General features: G+C 36.8%; 1 long non-coding RNA gene across 15 annotated transcripts in view; it reads left to right on the forward strand.

Moving 5' to 3' along the window:
- Positions 1-16,716: 16,716 nt before the first annotated feature.
- LOC129923276 (uncharacterized) overlaps positions 16,717-18,972 on the forward strand; it is a 42,713-nt gene continuing 40,457 nt past the window's right edge. For 4 of the 15 annotated variants that reach the window (XR_008775202.1, XR_008775204.1, XR_008775203.1 and 1 more), the window contains exon 1: positions 16,717-16,895. This is a non-coding gene — a long non-coding RNA (uncharacterized LOC129923276). The remainder of the gene's footprint in view (positions 16,896-18,972) is intronic. The other 11 variants (XR_008775192.1, XR_008775197.1, XR_008775201.1 and 8 more) reach the window with 4 other exon arrangements.

Genomic DNA, 18,972 nt, shown 5'->3' on the forward strand with positions numbered 1-18,972 from the left:
GCAGAGGCAAATTTCATTTTTGTTTTTAAATGTGGCCCATGACCTGTATTAGAAATTCAGCCTTCAGACTGGAAAAGGTTGGGCAGCGCTGATCTAAATCATTCCTTGTGAGTTTTGTCCACATCTTTCTTAAGCAATGCATGATTTTATTTCCTGTTCAACTTTTCATAGGCCAAAAAAAAAAACGTGTAGGCTTTTTAAAATGTTGATAGAACAGAAAGAAAAAAATAGATTTAAGTTTTCTTTTCAGGGGAGGGGGGCTTCTAGTTATTAGAAATACAGCATTCGGTCCTACAAAAAAAAATTTTTTGTTGAGACTTAAATTTGTTTTGTTTTTTTTAATAGATCAATTTTCATTGTCATCATCTCTAAATTGAACTATTCTCAATCTGAAAAAAAAAATTTTGTCATAGAAAACATTTATTACTACATAACCTGAAAAAAAAAAAAGTTAAATATTGTATATTACAATATCTTATTGATTTTTACTAATGAATTTTTTATTTCAGTTTTTCTGTGTCTTATTACTCTTCTTCCATACATTTGTAAGTGTTTATTTCATTGTATAGATCCTTTTATTTATTTTAACACACACATTGCTTCGTTTGTCTTAAAGTTTACCAGTGACATTTGTATTACATGTCCAGATTATAATTGTTTAATTTGGCCACATAGTTTTGTCACTATTCCATTCATTAGACAAACTCAAGTTTTGCTGGATAAAACTTGCTTCATCGAAACATTGGTTTCGCTGGCTGGACTATTACCTTGATTCTACCTCTTATTGAAAAGAGTTCATGTTATTTTATGCTTTTGTTTGACTTTTGCACTCTCAAATATACAAAACATTAATCATAGGAAAATCATGAAACAATTGTTGTTTTTTTTGCCATGTCTACTACTGTTGTTAAAATTTTAGGGGAAAAGGGGGGGGGGACAAAAATGTCCTCTGTGGACCTCAAATTAATTTTTTTTTAATGTTTGCTTTTTGGTTTGTTTTATTTACATTTAGTTTGTCTTGCTTCTCATTTTATAAGTTTGAAGAAACCAAACAACATGAGTGAACATCTGCTTAATACTTATTTTTTACAAATTATATTTGGTAGCACTCTTTGGCTTTTTTTTTTTTTAAAGCCTTTCTTGTTGACTAAGTTTTAAAGTTGCTGTGTGATTACTACATTAAAACAAAAAAAAAAAACAGTTTTGTATATGATATTATATTACATTATTATTCATAATTGTTACTTATCCATTTTTTTTTTACATTCAAATACTTGTACATTGACAGTAGAACTCTTTTGTGTTCTCCTGATTCCTACAATCATTCTAGTGGCAGCCATTTTATTTCTTGTTATTTGTAGGACTATGATTCAGTTGTTATTGTTGTCAATTAGTGCTGCTAATGGTTATTATGTATTGTGTGTATATGGTTTTAAAATCTTTTATGATTATTCTAAAGACAATCTGAATAATGCTTCCCATTAACAAATGATGGGTTTCAAGGCATTGAACTTGACTTGTTATAAACTAATAGGCCTGTAAGCTAATAAACTAGAAATGATTGAATTTAGTTGTGATGTCTTTTTTTTCGTTTCATTTAAGAAATGTGCATTCTAAAAATAAAATAGACCCCATGTTTTAGGAAGTAATTCAGAGACATTTAGGTGGGGTAGCTAGGTCTTGTATTCCTTTTTAGCATTAAAGAAGCTACATGTATCACATAAATAAACTAAATACAAATGTGAAGGTAACTGCTGAACCAATGCATTAAAGAAGTTGATAATCGTCTTGCAAGTACCTCTTTCACTCATGCTGCCTACAAATAAATGACGTCTACCAAGCAGTGGTTGTCACCACTATTTTGAATAGTTCTTCAATTAAAGGTGCCTCCACTCTAAAATAGGCTTACTTTGAAAGGACCAAATTACAAATATAACTGTACCAGTGACTGCCATATAGCTATGGACTAGGCCGTGTCAAAGCTAAACAGCCACCGTAAGAGTGAAGCAATAAAAAATGATATCTCCTCATGAACTCAATGACCTCTTTGGCGCACCACAACAAACACATCACCATCACATCTCTGAGATCCAGACTGCGGCCCGTCTCCTCCAACCTGGTGATTTGGCCAAGCACGCTGTCAGTGTGGTAGCCAAGACCATCACCAAGTACACCAACAGCAAAAAAGTTTTGTAACAATAAGTCAAATAAAAGCCTTTTCATTTAACATGCCATTTTTAGGCCTCTTCTTGTTCACAATTAGATAATTCCCTATCCGATTGAGTCTCTTTTGATTTATCTACGTCATACTCTGTTAACAAAATTTAAGAAACTTGGTTCGAACTCTAATAATAGAACTTTCCCCAAATGAAAATTATAGATCTATTGTATTATTATATTATATTTGTCGAATGTCATAGACACACAAAAGGCCTTCTTAAATGCTGATAGATATTTTCTCAAACATATATTTTATTGCCTTGCAGATTTAGATATTAGTAAATGTATTTGAAAAAAATGTGTAGCCACTTGGATGTCTTTGTTAAAAGATGGAAGGTCAACTCTTTTTTTTTAAAGATTATATCAACTCACTCTGTCTGTCTGGTAAAAAGCCTGCACACGTTAATTCTCACATATATTTCTAATCGCTTAGAATTATTATTATTATTAGTTTAGAAAAATCTAGATCTATTACAAATTGGATTACATGACTAATACAAAACAATTGATACAATTATTCTAAATATAAGGTTTATTTTTTATAAGTGATTTTTTCTCTTTTTCTTGTTATGTTATACTTTCCCACCCCAACACGAATTAGGTCAATGTCATCATCTTCCCTATTTCCCTCGTTTAGCACAGTGTAATAAAAGTTAAATCACGTGACAATAACGTGTGTAGTCTACAGGGTATTAAGGTCAACGACTTCTCCCTAAAAAAAAACAACTTTGTTATTGTTACACTTTTTGAAATGGTCATACACAATCCTCAATGTTTCATCTAGACTCGGCCAGCTAATTGTCTCTTCTAACACAGTTTTTCCAAAGTGTGGTAGCCTACGCGAATCCCAAGGGATGCAGAAAGAGTTTGAACAGAGTGCGCGTTGCATTGCATTATTAATGATGTTTTAAAATACTTATTTATTTTGTTCAGTTAATACATTAAATTAAAAGCTAATAACTTTTCAATCACATTTTATTTGATGTATTACAAACTAAAACATCGAATGTAGAGTGAAGAGTGTGAAGACTAGAAAGCAAAGATAAGAATGTAGAGATGAAAAAATGAAGATAAGAATGTTAATATGAGAATGTGAATATACGAATGTGGAAATGAAATTGTGAAGATAAGAATGTTAATGTGGGAATGTGAAGAAATGTGGAGAAAAATGGCAGCTGCATCTGAAAAACGCGAAACAACTTAAAAAGACAAAGGCATAGCCCTCAACAAAAATAATTCAGACCGACACGCTCCCTGGTCACTGCCACATTCTTATGTGTGTGAATCTTGGACGCTGACTGCGGAACTAGAGAGGAAGATCCTAGCAATGAAATTGAGATGGTAAATATTGAATATACAAGGATCCTAGGCATCTCATACAAAGACAGCATCACAAAAGAACCGATAAGAATTAGGATCACAACCGCGATTGGACTCCAAGACAACCTGCTTACAACTGTAAAAAAAAACAACTCAAACTAAACTTTATGGCCATATCACAAGGTCCCATTTCTTGCAAAGACCTTCCTTTATTAAACAGTACCAGAAAAAAAAAGAAAAAGGCAGATAGAGAAAGCGATGGGACTCTGGGAAGACAACGTAAATGAATGGACGGGCCTGTAATTGAAAGAGATTCTAGCCAAGGCAAAAGATAGAGAGGAATGGAGAAAGATGGTCGACAGATCATATGTGGTATCCCAGCGGTCCAACAGTCTAGGGCACGTGTACTGCTTGGTCTCTTCAATTATCAATTTTGTTCTGCCTCTCTTAGTTCATCATAGAACCAAAACATGATTTTGTTCATAAGAAATAATTTCATTTGTTCGTATCTGTATGTGTATTTGTGTTTATGCACATGTGAATGATGATCCTATACGGTCAAATGTTTCAAGTCGCCATGTCGACACGTGTATTTTGGGTCGTGTTTTTATTATCATGTGCTATAGGCTAGGATTTTAGTGCACGAGTTTCGCTCGCGTGGCTAGCCTTTAGAAACTAGCTGTGTTGCTGTACATTAAACTTGAAAAAAGGTGACTAGTCAAGCATTGTTATTTCACATAGCACTTAACTCAGTGTTTTTCATACTGTATCCGGGGATCTCAAGGTTCCACGTGACGAAGGAAGTTCCACACAAAGATGAAAACTATACAATTAAAATAAATTCTTCTCTAAAAGCCAGTTTATACAATAGGATAACTTCAAAAATAATCGACTCGTCCCTTACTACTGTTTAGTATGTCTATTACTATTCTATAACGACCTTCACAAAAAAAATTTGCGCGTTTTTAATGTTATAACATGCTTAGTGCACTAGGGTCCAATCTCATTTATAAAATAATGGAATGGGCAAAGGGAATACATGTGTATAAGAATGTTTCCAAACTAACTTAGGGCGCTCAGTTAAAGGAATGGACCTCATTCACCAATCGTAAACAAACAACATTTAGCCACGTGATTCTCTATCTCTTCTATACAAATTACGTAATACACACAGGCTGTTACGTGACAGTTTTTTCAATATTTTATCAATATTATCACGTGGCTAAATGTTGTTTGTTTACGATTGGTAAGTGAGGTCCATTCTATTCGACTCAAATTTTAAATCCTTCGAAAAAACAATTTCCTGGTGCATATTTAGAATGACCTCTAGCTGCTTAACTAAGCGGTGTGTATGACTACTTCTAAGTCACACAGTCTACAATAGAAATACACGTCTTCTTATTTTATTGTGATCTCTACTGGCAAGCTGTTCAGTTTATAACAGATATAAACGAACTGAAAACAACTTAACTATAAAATAAACGTAATTTTACTATCAATATTTCAAGAACTAGACTAATTTAACATTGCTTCTTTCTCTTTACAGACCATTGGATGACAGCCAGAATTTCTCGAAAATTTGACTTAACATAAAATTATTTACTTAAAAATTGTATTTATATTTTATTTATATATCACTGGAAACATTAAAATATAAGGGTTATTTGTTAAATGCTTCAATTTAACTATTCAATTTAACTAATTTAATTATTTTGTAATTAAATCTGTGATTTCACTGTAATTTATATTTCCTCAAAAGATTATGTTTATGGTTTCTTATGTATACAACTCTTGAATACTTGCGGTAATTTCCCACGACATGTATTAAAAATAAAACTTCAAAAGCAATGTTTAATTGTAAGATTATTATATTTTTAAAAATTATAACTGTCCAACCAGAGTTTTCATTGTCCACACACACACATCCATTAAAGGGACATTTCCCCTGGCCATGTTAATCGTTAGTGTTACGTTAGCCCTGTTCATGTGTAACTCCAGGGGATAACACCTACATTACCTTGCTACTAGACCTCTACAGAAGAGATAGTGACTCAATGTGTAATTTTAGTTTAAAAAAAAATATATACATATTTGTGAGTTTGAGTAGCACAGCCGTAAATTCGGAGCTCGCGATAGGGGGTGCGAGCTCTTGAATAAATGGGGGAGGTGGAACAAGTCATTTTCTTTTTCAAGTGAGCTAGCAGAGGGAGCCAGACCCAAGGGCCGCCCAAGACTAACTTACAGAGATGTCTGCAAGCGAGACATGAGAGCCATGGTCATCGACCAAAGTATGTGGGAAGAGATAGCCCAAGACTAACTTACAGAGATGTCTGCAAGCGAGACATGAGAGCAACGGGCATCGACCAAAGTATGTGGGAAGAGATAGCCCAAGACTAACTTACAGAGATGTCTGCAAGCGAGACATGAGAGCCATGGGCATCGACCAAAGTATGTGGGAAGAGATAGCCCAAGACTAACTTACAGAGATGTCTGCAAGCGAGACATGAGAGCCATGGGCATCGACCAAAGTATGTGGGAAGAGATAGCCCAAGACTAACTTACAGAGATGTCTGCAAGCGAGACATGAGAGCCACGGGCATCGACCAAAGTATGTGGGAGGAGATAGCCCAAGACTAACTTACAGAGATGTCTGCAAGCGAGACATGAGAACCATGGGCATCGACCAAAGTATGTGGGAAGAGATAGCCCAAGACTAACTTACAGAGATGTCTGCAAGCGAGACATGAGAGCCATGGGTATCGACCAAAGTATGTGGGAAGAGATAGCCCAAGACTAACTTACAGAGATGTCTGCAAGCGAGACATGAGAGCCATGGGCATCGACCAAAGTATGTGGGAAGAGATAGCCCAAGACTAACTTACAGAGATGTCTGCAAGCGAGACATGAGAGCAACGGGCATCGACCAAAGTATGTGGAAAGAGATAGCCCAAGACTAACTTACAGAGATGTCTGCAAGCGAGACATGAGAGCCATGGGCATCGACCAAAGTATGTGGGAAGAGATAGCCCAAGACTAACTTACAGAGATGTCTGCAAGCGAGACATGAGAGCCACGGGCATCGACCAAAGTATGTGGGAGGAGATAGCCCAAGACTAACTTACAGAGATGTCTGCAAGCGAGACATGAGAGCCACGGGCATCGACCAAAGTATGTGGGAGGAGATAGCCCAAGACTAACTTACAGAGATGTCTGCAAGCGAGACATGAGAGCCATGGGCATCGACCAAAGTATGTGGGAGGAGATAGCCCAAGACTAACTTACAGATATGTCTGCAAGCGAGACATGAGAGCCATGGGCATCGACCAAAGTATGTGGGAAGAGATAGCCCAAGACTAACTTACAGAGATGTCTGCAAGCGAGACATGAGAGCCATGGGTATCGACCAAAGTATGTGGGAAGAGATAGCCCAAGACTAACTTACAGAGATGTCTGCAAGCGAGACATGAGAGCCATGGGCATCGACCAAAGTATGTGGGAAGAGATAGCCCAAGACTAACTTACAGAGATGTCTGCAAGCGAGACATGAGAGCAACGGGCATCGACCAAAGTATGTGGAAAGAGATAGCCCAAGACTAACTTACAGAGATGTCTGCAAGCGAGACATGAGAGCCATGGGCATCGACCAAAGTATGTGGGAAGAGATAGCCCAAGACTAACTTACAGAGATGTCTGCAAGCGAGACATGAGAGCCACGGGCATCGACCAAAGTATGTGGGAGGAGATAGCCCAAGACTAACTTACAGAGATGTCTGCAAGCGAGACATGAGAGCCACGGGCATCGACCAAAGTATGTGGGAGGAGATAGCCCAAGACTAACTTACAGAGATGTCTGCAAGCGAGACATGAGAGCCATGGGCATCGACCAAAGTATGTGGGAGGAGATAGCCCAAGACTAACTTACAGATATGTCTGCAAGCGAGACATGAGAGCCATGGGCATCGACCAAAGTATGTGGGAAGAGATAGCCCAAGACTAACTTACAAAGATGTCTGCAAGCGAGACATGAGAGCCATGGGCATCGACCAAAGTATGTGGGAAGAGATAGCCCAAGACTAACTTACAGAGATGTCTGCAAGCGAGACACGAGAGCCATGGGCATCGACCAAAGTATGTGGGAGGAGATAGCCCAAGACTAACTTACAGAGATGTCTGCAAGCGAGACATGAGAGCCATGGGCATCGACCAAAGTATGTGGGAAGAGATAGCCCAAGACTAACTTACAGAGATGTCTGCAAGCGAGACATGAGAGCCATGGGCATCGACCAAAGTATGTGGGAAGAGATAGCCCAAGACTAACTTACAGAGATGTCTGCAAGCGAGACATGAGAGCCACGGGCATCGACCAAAGTATGTGGGAGGAGATAGCCCAAGACTAACTTACAGAGATGTCTGCAAGCGAGACATGAGAGCCACGGGCATCGACCAAAGTATGTGGGAGGAGATAGCCCAAGACTAACTTACAGAGATGTCTGCAAGCGAGACATGAGAGCCATGGGCATCGACCAAAGTATGTGGGAGGAGATAGCCCAAGACTAACTTACAGATATGTCTGCAAGCGAGACATGAGAGCCATGGGCATCGACCAAAGTATGTGGGAAGAGATAGCCCAAGACTAACTTACAAAGATGTCTGCAAGCGAGACATGAGAGCCATGGGCATCGACCAAAGTATGTGGGAAGAGATAGCCCAAGACTAACTTACAGAGATGTCTGCAAGCGAGACACGAGAGCCATGGGCATCGACCAAAGTATGTGGGAGGAGATAGCCCAAGACTAACTTACAGAGATGTCTGCAAGCGAGACATGAGAGCCATGGGCATCGACCAAAGTATGTGGGAAGAGATAGCCCAAGACTAACTTACAGAGATGTCTGCAAGCGAGACATGAGAGCCATGGGCATCGACCAAAGTATGTGGGAAGAGATAGCCCAAGACTAACTTACAGAGATGTCTGCAAGCGAGACATGAGAGCCATGGGCATCGACCAAAGTATGTGGGAAGAGATAGCCCAAGACTAACTTACAGAGATGTCTGCAAGCGAGACATGAGAGCCATGGGCATCGACTAAAGTATGTGGGAAGAGATAGCCCAAGACTAACTTACAGAGATGTCTGCAAGCGAGACATGAGAGCCATGGGCATCGACCAAAGTATGTGGGAAGAGATAGCCCAAGACTAACTTACAGAGATGTCTGCAAGCGAGACATGAGAGCCATGGGCATCGACCAAAGTATGTGGGAAGAGATAGCCCAAGACCGGACAGCATGGAAACAGAGTGTACGTGCTGGTACGAACTTTGCTGAATGCACAAGAAATGAAGCTGCATCGGTCAAGAGAAAGAAAAAGAAAGCTGCCCTGTCAGTGAGCCCTAGGACAGATGAATATAAATGCTCGAACTGTGGCAAACTCTGCCGATCCAGAATTGGCTTGATCAGCCACTCCAGATTCTGCCACGTCTCAAGACGTAACCAAAGCCAGTGACTCATCTGGGCGCATCCATTGTCTTACGAGACAGAAGGAGCCATGTATATCAATCCATGTTTTGTTATTAACCAAGCCAAATGACATTTCATGTATTACAAATGTTTTTATTTTAACTTCGTTTCATCTTTTAAAAAGAAAGAGCAATTCGGGTGCTGGTCCTTAAAGCGTGTGTAAAGATGCGGATGGGCTGAGTGTATTGTGTAGACAAATGGCTTTGTGTGGGTGAATGCAACAACACACTGGATAAAGAGTAGGATTCTGATAGCGGTTAGTACATATAAATGTGAAAGAGATGGTACATGGGTTGACCATTCTAGATTGCTTGAATGTGAACGACGACTATATCAACACTCCCCAATGGAGTACAAACTTAGATTTAGTTACAGATCAGCCGATTCACATATACAAGTAGGCCTATCTCATTAAAACCGATAACAAAATAGTAAATACACCCATACACATATAGTACTCGGGCGCCTAGGCTAATATTGCAATTTATGTAATAATATTTTAAAGTATAACAATTTGTCCACAGACCTAATCATTACCAGTAACAAGAACCAAACTAAATAAAAGAGAAAAAATAATATCCCTTTCATACTCTATAACAGAGGTTCTCAAACTTTTTTGATCCGGGGACTCCTTTGAATAGTCAAAATTTGCCCTCGAATCTCAAAGTGACAAAGCTACAGAACTACATAGTAGATAATTTTTAAAATGTAGAAAAAAAAGTAAAGGGGAAGGATTGATTTATGAAATTGTAACTTTTGTTAAAAGTAAGTTTTAAAATAAATACTTGGATAACTGTCACGAGATTTTAGGAGTGTATTTGTGTCCGGGTCAATGTTTTTATAAATAGCAACCGCAAATTTCAAGTCCTTTTTTTTTTTAATGTCATGAGATTCTTGGCGGCAATGTATCCAAATAAAAGACGGGAAATCAGCCAACAACTTTGTACAATGATCCATAATGCAGGGTATAAAATTGGAATTATTTTTGAAACCAGAATCTTTCATATCATTGTTCAAACATTGGTTGTAAGTTCCTCTTTTTGTGTGTGTGTTTTTATTGTGTGTGTGTGTTGATATCTCAATTAGCTGCTCCTGCATTAGTATGGATTGATCTGTGTAATGAAATGATAACGACTAGAATACCAATAACATGGCTTTATTCGACAAAATTAGACTACAGTAAACAGTGAATGACACCAGCACGTCTAACATACCACTGATGCAGTCTATACACACATACACAATGGCCATGACCTTCAGACACGCTGGACGCACGCAGAAAATCAACTCAGTTACACTACAATCTGTTATTGGGATCTAGAGTTTGTCTACGCGCTAAAGAGTTCAGTAGAGTCCGATAGGGTATATCAGGTGAAGAGTGTCTTCAAATCTGTTGCCTAGGTCGTCATAAAATAGTTCGTAAAAGACAATAAACAATAGAGATGGGCGAGTCGATTATTATTCGAATTATCCGATCGAATTAACTGGCTATCAGCGAAGAAATTATTTTAATTGTAAACTATTTTCTTTTTTTTTTTTCGGACCTCCCCACGGTCGTATGTGGACCACAGTTTGAGAACCACTTCTTTATAAACAAACAGAATCCCGCTCCTAACAAAAAAAAAACCAGTTTGAGAACCACTTCTTTATAAACAAACAGAATCCCGCTCCTAACAAAGACCAGCTTAGCACTCTAACTTCTGGCCCAACACACATAGTCTCCCCTGAATAAAAAAAATGTTAACAACACAATTCTCATGTCTCACAATAAAAACAACTTGCACACAGTCTCACATCTTACACCCCTCTCTCCTGACATACTGTACTAGTGGAGAGGCTTTTTACAAAACTTAAATTGACTCTGTCCGTCTGGAAAAAAATCTGAACACGTTATTACTCCAGCACCTATTTTCTGATCAAGTTGAAACTTCACTACTGGAATTCTGTCTCCCCGCACCTTCGATATGGAGTCACGGAGGTCATGGTCTCACGCGTGACGGCTGGGGGATTGGTGGTCTCAGGATTCGAGACCAAGATCGTCTAGACCAGGGGTTCTCAACCTGTGGATCGCGACCCCTTTGGGGGTCGATTGACGACTTGCCAGGGGTCGCCTAAGACCATCGAAAATATGGATTGTTATTGTCTACTCTTCTATTGCTGTGTGTGTGTAAGGGGGGAGGGGTCGCGGCAAAGTGAGGAATTGTAAAAAGGGGTCACCGAGCTTAAAAGGTTGAGAACCGCTAGTCTAGACGACAGTGTGGAGCGCATAGAACATGACCGAGCAGCCATCTATCTTGTGTGTAATAATAAATCTAACCAATCTAGTTAATTAAAACTAGTTTACATTGATAATTAGCGATGTTTATTTTAATGTCTATCAATTAATATTAGATCAATCTAACATTTATTTACTTTTTTTTCTTTTGGTCTTCTAATGAAATAATTCAGAAACCAGTGAATCTATTTCTAAACGTTTGCTGTTTTTCGCTTGTGCTAATATGTTTATATTACGTCAATGTTTGTTGTGAATGTTTTTGTGAGAAAGTACTGTAAAGGATATTACGAAATAAAAAAAAAGGAAAGTCTTCTATGTCTACTTGTATAAACACAAAGTCTCTGTTAGTATTATTGTTATAATTTATGTCTACAGTATTTTATTTATTTATCTGTGACAACAGAACATCGCTCATGGATAGAACAGCAAGTGAAGTCAACCTGCTCTGTGTCCTAGAACTTGTTATATACTTTTTTACTTCTCTCAACTTCGAGAATGACCGAGGCCATTCGTTATAAAAAGCCTCAACACTGACCTGCAACGTCACAACCTGTGGACAGTGCAGATCAATAGCTAGTTGTCACGTCGGAATGACCACTCTTCTGAACAAACGGTAACAGGCTTTGACAGTGTTTGGAAAATACAAAATGCAATTGTATATATGGTATAGAGTAGTATAGACTATAGACCATGTTTGGGGGAACAACTGAAGCATCAACAAAAAAAAAAGTACAACAGATGTCTGAGAAATATCTTAGAATATACCTGTACGACAAAATAAAAAAAAAAAAAACACCTGTGTGAGATTGGTTGACAGAGAAATTAAGATATGCAGATCTTAGAAATAAAGTGGAGATGGATTGGTCACACCCTTTCAAAAGATACCAACAACAGAGCTAGGCAGGCTTTAAGAGTGGAACCCCCAAGGCATAAGAAGTAGAGGAAGACCAAAAAAGACGTGGCGACGCAGTGTACTAGATGAAGCCGAGAGGACCGGGAAGAGCTGGGAAGCCAATCAAAAACTAGCAAGAGACCGTGGATGTGGTGTGCTTTTACTGAGGCCCTAGGTTCCATGAGGAACGCAAAGGAAAGATGATAATGATGATAGACCATATTATCACTTATGATCTAATGGGGTGTTTCTTCCAATATTTAGTGGTTTTAATTTTTAATTAATTAATTAGCGCCAAACTATAATTTGTTAATATTTTAATAATAGGAAAATCTAAGATATACATCTTTTTATAATTTCACTTAAAAAGATAGTTAAACAATTGACAGATGGTTCGGAAGCGTTGGTCTATAGGTCATATAGGTCATACACTGACATTACTAAAGCTATATGCTCAGAGCATTCAGGTGATCAAACCTAGAAAAAAAACAGTAACACTTTCACCCACACCCATCCCTTTCTGCCTTAAAATAAACAGGCTAGATCGCTAAACGGTGGAGAGTTGACCATTAGTTTGTGTTGGATTGGTCAGATAGGCCTAGTCTATCGTGTAGTCGGTGTCTCGATATGTCGACTAGTTGCTGTAATGATGAAAAGACTGCCGTCTCCTTGTGCATAATAGGGTTGATTGTCTAGCGAATAAATAGCACATCTGAAGGTCAAGGATAATTATAGATCGACTACAACACAGGCCAAATTTGTCTTACCCCATCCTTTCATTGTTACTTGCCAAGTAGGCCTACAATGTCTTTAGATCTATTTCGTCTACGCATTTTTTAAACTTTGCTGTAACATTTCGTATAAAGTAACTTACTGAATTTCTTAAAAAAAACATAATAGGGCCTAATACATGTAGGCCTATACAACACACATTTTAATAATTCTTATTATGTCATTGATATGCATAATATATCAGGAACTATCGGTATATGAAATACATAAGTTGAACTAATAGCTGAAGTTTATAAAAAAAAGGGGATAGGACCGGAAAAACACACACACACGCGCGAATATATATATATATATATATATATTTGTGTGTTTTTGTGTGTGTGTGTGTGTAGTTTACAACCAGCCTTTTTCTTATCTTGCAAGATCGTTTGTAAACATCGTATTTCTGGATTTATTGGATATAGATTTCACAAAAAATTTAAATAAATAAAATAAAATAAAAAGAACTTCCATTCAAATAGATTAACTGGGTTTAGACCAAATATGCTATCGTTTGTTGCATCAGTACTTTTGACAGAGGCTAGTTGGCTTATACTGCCTACATCTCAATGGTAAAGTGACATTGAGATATACCACACAAAAAAAAACTAATTGTAGCAGCAGTTGTTCCTTCTTTAATACGCTTAAAATAATTGAACTATTCATACATTTATTCAGTTGACTTTAGCATGTTATATATTATGATATTAGCAGTTGAAAAGTAATGGAAATAACAAGGCCTAGCCTCTGTAAACACGCCACAGCGTGACTTTTTGAAAAGTAGATCGAGATTCAGAACAACCCCATTACAACCAAAAATGTTTAAGATACAATTCCATTTTATTAACATGAACAAGAAGAGAAAAAAAAAAAACTAACAGAAGATTGCCAACACACTAATAACACGTGAACACACTGAACATTTGAACAAATGAGACTACAAGAACCCCCCCCTCCCCCCAATTGCGGTAATACCATCAATTATTTTATCAAAATGCAGGGGAGGGGGAAGTCATACCGACGCACGTGTGCAGTGTGATTAGGGCTAGCCACTATTACGAAAAACCTGATTGAAATATTTCCTCACACCAAAGAAGTCCAAACCACTGGTAGGCCTATACAGCTTGGGATCAACATTAAGAGGTTTGATATAGTGTAGCGCTGTGTGCTACAAACTGCCTAATGGTCGCCTACGCCGTCTCCTTATTTTTCCACAGGGTGACCCACAAAACCTTTCCCACGTTTGGGTATAGGTGCAAGGCAGCAAAGGTTTGAGTTCTGTTTTCCGTCTGCTAGGTGGGTAGCAAACCAAGGTTAATGAAAACAGTTCCGCAGATTCAATATTTGTGCCACACGTGAAAATCAAGAAATACATAAGAAACTGCTCTTTGCGAAACCTTTTACAATGATATTTCAAGAAAATAAACTAATTAATATTTAATGTTGGAAGGACTACTTCATAGAACAACAAATTCCTATATGAAACATAATATTCATAGCAACGGAGGATAAGCCTTAAAAAAAACACATTTCCAGTGTGTTTAGTGATTCCAGCAATACATATAAATTGTTTTTTTAATTGGTTTAAATTTCAATATAAATGTTTGTTTTATATGTTTCGGATGTTTCTTGAGAGTTGAAGATAATTACTTCCTAGTCCAAACCTACCGCAGGAAGACGAGGGATGGGAGTGGGCAGGGTTTGAGCCCTGGACCATCGATAAATCTTGATCGACAGTCCAGCGCGCAAACCGCACGACCAGGCAGCCAGCAATAGTTCTATATGACTTCATATGTAGTTTTACAATTTTCACTCTTCAACTAACAACATTTAGAAATTATTTTTAAAAAATGTTTATGAATTTGCAAAAAATTTGCAAGTTAAGCAATGGATCTACCGAAAACCAGAAAAAAATGGCAAGGGGTCTACGAGACAAAAAAGTTTGGGAACCACTGCATTATATCTTCTGCTTTAATCACATAAACTCACTCTCAAATGATGAATTGAATGGGAGATAGGTGTGAAATATAATCATGTGTGTGACCAGAACTACACAAATCATTTAGAGAACAGAAAAATTGCATTCTACGTGGATTCCTAGGACGCCCCTGCTGAGTCCACCCAACTCTAATGGGTGCTTAACATTAGTTGGGGAAGGTAAAGGCGGTTGACCGTTGTATTGGTCATATAAAACCCTCGTTGAAACAGTCGGCCATTGAAATAGATGAGCTTTAACATCATCTACCCCTCCCTATCAATAGCAAGGTCTGAAATGGGTAGGCTACCTATTAGTTGTTTTGCAATTTAAGATTGAATGACACGTTTCATTAACTAAGTTGCAAAACTTTTTTTTTTAAGTTTTATTATTTTCATTGTCCTCCTTTTGAAGGCTTTGTCCTTCTTTCTGTGCTCCTTGGGCTTGCATGTATAAAGTGACCCTAATCTAGCCGGACATCTTATAAAAAAGGACCAAAGTCTTACGTAACAATCTCTTATTTACTTCTACTATAATGAATTGGGTTGCTATAAGAATACTTCTTATTTTATCTTATGAATTACAGACGTTTCTCAAAAATATAATTACGTCCTTATCAAATACATGTGTTAATCTAGTTACGCATGTTAATTAGGGACAACCGCTAAACTCTTCCCACCGTCACCAGACTCGTGTGTAAAGAAAGACAGTTGAGTCCAAGACAGCAAGAGAAAGACTGTGCAGTACCTTGAGAGTCCTCTAAGATGTAGCTGTGCGAGCTAGAGAGACTTGTAGGGATTAGTTAGGCAGTTCTGTTGTGAAGAAAAGCATTTCAGTTAGTGTAGACAATTGTGTTTATTGGCTGTTGTTGATGTAATTTGTCATTAAACCGCCACTTTGTTTATTGAAGCTTTTGTAGTCAAGTTGTTTTAGATGTGTTGTGTTGTTGGCAGTGTTTGCAAAAGGCCTGATAGAGAAGATCGTAACAATATAAACACACACACATACACAATCCATATTAAGGCTACCAAGTGAAAAAAAAAATAAGCGAAAAGTTTCGCTAAATACTCAGAACGTGCGAAGTGTTCCTTTAAGGAAAAAGTTTGGGAAACACTGCACTAGAAACACAATAGCGCTGACCTTTATCTAGGTTTTCTTTCAGTGGACAGTGACTTGAAATTCCCATCGCTTAAAAATTAATATATGAACAAGAAAATATAAAAAAAAATACTTTTAGAAAAAAAAACTACAAACTTTTTGACCAGACAGACAGAGTTGATATAAGCTTTGTAAAAACAATTGGGGAAGGGGAGGGGGAGTATTTGAAAATCCCCACGGACCTCCCCCCCCCCCCCCAATTTGGAGGGCAACCAAATTAGTGTGTTTTTTTATATAAAAAAAATAAATATTACGCAAAATGCGGAGGCCTCAAAAGAGGCCAAGCCCCCTGGGCCCCCAATCGATGAAAAATTCCTAGCTACGCCCCTGCCTCAGACAGGACAGAGGTGAAGAGCCCTACGTCCAGGCCTGGTAGTTAGATAAAAGCCTTTCTAACCACCAATGGGATAATGGCGCCTACGCCCTTCTGGACTTCACTGTAGGTAGACAACTAGAGCGTGACCGCTATGTCGAAGGCGCCGATTAGAGTCGTCGATTTTGGGTTGTTTCGTTTACGCACGCACTGCTAGTTTTTAAATAACGATTTATACCTTTACTAACTCTGACCTAGAAGAGCGATAGTGAAGCTATTTTTAGGTGCTTATGATTATCTGCACATGTTGGAATAGATTTTTTGAAAATTACGTTTTTTTTTTTGCTAGCCTTCAAAATGAAACATATTTAGGCTTATGTGTAGGCTTTAATAGAATAAGATTCTAATGGGAATATTGATGTTTCAGCTGTAGAATATGGATATAAATAGTGATTGGGGTAAGTAATTCTAGTAGTAGACTAGTCTGACTAGTCAGTGACACAGTCAGTTGAGTAAGTCACTAGACTCACTAGTCTAAGTCTGACTCTGACTAGAGTCTAGACTAGTCACTAGTAGAGTTATAGAGTAGATTGGTAGATCTATATAATAAGTATATTACTATATAATAAATATATTATAGACTATAGAGATAGACTAGATGAAGATTCAAGATCTAGACCTAGACTTAGACTTAGACGACTAGACTATACTACATCTAGACTCTAGATCTAGAGACGAGTAATCTAGACAAACTAGAATCTAGATTCTAGATAGTTACAGTAGAGACAGTAGAGTAGAGTCTAGATCTAGAAAAAATCTAGAACTAGAGTTATCTAGACTAATCTAGGTCTAGAGTTTCTAGTAGCAATTTGGGTAGCAATTTGTATAAATTTGTTGAATTTGTCTCATTAACATTTGACAAATTTGAGACCAATTTTTTTTAGTAGTGAAAATGAATAAAAAAATTGATGCTAGATCATGAGTAGATCCAGTATTGAATATATGTTAGAATAGATCTAGTGAAACGGGAGATTGGAAGGCAACTAGATCTAGATCTAATCTAAAATAATCTAAATTATATGACGTGATATTTTAATGTTTTTGAGCTCTGCAAGTGCAGGCCTATTTATGACTATGAATGAATCGGTGAATGATCATCAAAATATTATTCAATGATGCTGAACGTGAACCCTAGGTCTATTTTTTTCTATTATAAAAAGAATGTTTTTGACATTTTTGCTATGTTTTATTAGATCTAATTATTTTTTGCCTGTGAATTTAGTCATAAAATTGATTTTTTAAAATATCTGATACAGAGTTATATATCCCTTCTCTTAGCCTGTCTTAGGGATAGATAGTTTCTGACAACTGTTTAGTGGTGAAAGGGTTAATATAAACTAGATCTATAATTACTACTTTAGTATAATATAATAATGTATAGATCTCTAGAGATTAGATTGATTAGATTAGATTGAATAGATTATAGATCTAGATCTATAGAAATCTATACTAAACTGACTAAATGGTATATTACTATTTATAATGTGTATAACATAGATCTACTGACTAGATGACTATACTATATTGTCTAGATCTATAACTAGTTAGTAGTGTAACTATAATTTAATACTATAATAATTTAATAAAGTATAGACTCTATAAGTAGTATAAGTACTATATAACTTATATTATTATAATTATATAATATAAAAATATAGTATAAATATAAATAATATTAATGGACCTCATTCACCAATCGTAAATAAACACATTTAGCCACGGCATAATATTGATAAAACAATAAAAAATATGTATCAGGTAACAGCCACTATGGATGGCATGTACTTTGTATAGAAGATATAGATAATCACGTGGTTAAATGTTGTTTGTTTACGATTGGTGAATGAGGTCCATTAACTATATTATAATTTTATTTAGTATGAACAAAATATAGTATAAAATAGTAGTATTTTAATTAAGTATAGTCTATAGTGATATAGTGACGGTATTGTCAGACAAATAGTATAGATACTCAGATAGTGTGAGAAAGTCATACTATTTTAGTATTATAATTAAGTATAGTCTAGTAACTAGTCTATAGTGACTATACTCAGATAATAGTATAGACAGATAGTGTGAGATAGTCATAGTATAATGATTATGATAATAATGACTATTGTGATTTTCTAGATCTATAGTAATATATTTTATATAATAATAAATTATAATAGATCTATTATAATCTAGATCTAGAGTAGTTTATGCTATTCGGACACCTATAGACCAAAATTTCAAAGTTTTGACTTTGACAGCGCATTATTTGACAATGGTTTGACTTAGAAAAGAAATAAGTATCAAAATCTTCTTTAGTTTAAGTTTAAGGAGAATAAGGATGACTACTTATATTTGTACCCCTAACCTATGTTTGTTATTATATTTAAGGGCAAAGAGGCCATGTGTTTTCATTTAATGCAGACAAATTTGACTCACATTGTTTTATTCCGGAGACCATAATTTATTTCAGACAGTCTCTAT

This window comes from Biomphalaria glabrata, chromosome 16, assembly GCF_947242115.1.
Source record: "Biomphalaria glabrata chromosome 16, xgBioGlab47.1, whole genome shotgun sequence".
In the NCBI taxonomy this organism is placed as follows: domain Eukaryota; kingdom Metazoa; phylum Mollusca; class Gastropoda; family Planorbidae; genus Biomphalaria; species Biomphalaria glabrata.